Raw genomic sequence first — 1,074 nt, 5'->3', positions numbered from 1 at the left:
GCGGGCTCAGGCAATCCACTCACCTCAGCCTCCCAAAGGTGCGGGATTACAGGCTGAGCCACCAAGCCCGGCTTTGGGGGCATTTTCAATATTATCAAAAGGTATGAAATGTTTGTTGTATAGGCATACCTCAGAGATATTGCGAGTTCAGTTCCAGAGCACTGCAATAAAATGAATATCACAATAAGGCAAGTCACACACATTTTTTTGGTTTCCTAGTACATATAAAAAGATGTTGAAGCCAAGCATGGTGGTTCATGACTATAATCCCAACACTGTGGGAGGCTGGGGCAAGAGGATTGCCTGATCCCAGGGCTTCAAAACCAGCCTAAGCAACTTGGTGAGACCTCATCTCTACAATAAATCAAAGAATTAGCCGGGCATGGTAGCATACACCTGTAGTTCCAGCTACTTGGAAGGCTGAGGCAGAAGGATCACCTGAGCCCAGCAGGTTGAGGCTGTGGTGACCGTGAGCTTGCCGCTGCAGTCCAGCCTGGGCAACAGTGAGACTTCAAATAAAACTAAAAATAAAAAAGCTAGGTTGAATCAGGTGCAGTGGCTCACACCTGTAATCTCAGCACTTTTGGGAGGCTGAGGCAGAGTTTTGCCTGAGTCCAAGGGTTCAAGACTAGTCTGGGTAACTTGACGAGACCTCATCTCTACAATAAATCAAAAAATTAGCCAAGCATCATGGCATGTGCCTATGGTTCCAGCTACTTGGAAGGCTGAGGCAAAAGGATCACCTGAGCCCACTGGTCAAGGCTGTGGTGGCCACGAGTGTGCCACTACTCCAGCCTGGGCAATAGAGTAAGACTCTAACTAAAAAAATAAAAAAAAAATGTATACTATAGGCCAGGTGTAGTAGACCACACGTGCAAGCCCAGCATGTTGGGAGGCTAAGGTGAGAGAATCACTTGAATCCAGGAGTTCCAGACCAGCCTGGGCAACACTGCAAGACCTTGTCTCTAAACAAATTTTTAAAAATTAACCAGATAAGCCGGGCTCGGTGGCTCAGCCTGTAATCCCGCGCCTTTGGGAGGCTGAGGTGAGTGGATTGCCTGAGCCCGCGGGTTC

This window comes from Carlito syrichta, unplaced genomic scaffold (genome assembly GCF_000164805.1).
Source record: "Carlito syrichta isolate Samal-C Ts95f unplaced genomic scaffold, Tarsius_syrichta-2.0.1 Scaffold312194, whole genome shotgun sequence".
Classification (NCBI taxonomy): Eukaryota; Metazoa; Chordata; class Mammalia; order Primates; family Tarsiidae; genus Carlito; species Carlito syrichta.
This window is presented reverse-complemented; position numbering follows the sequence as displayed.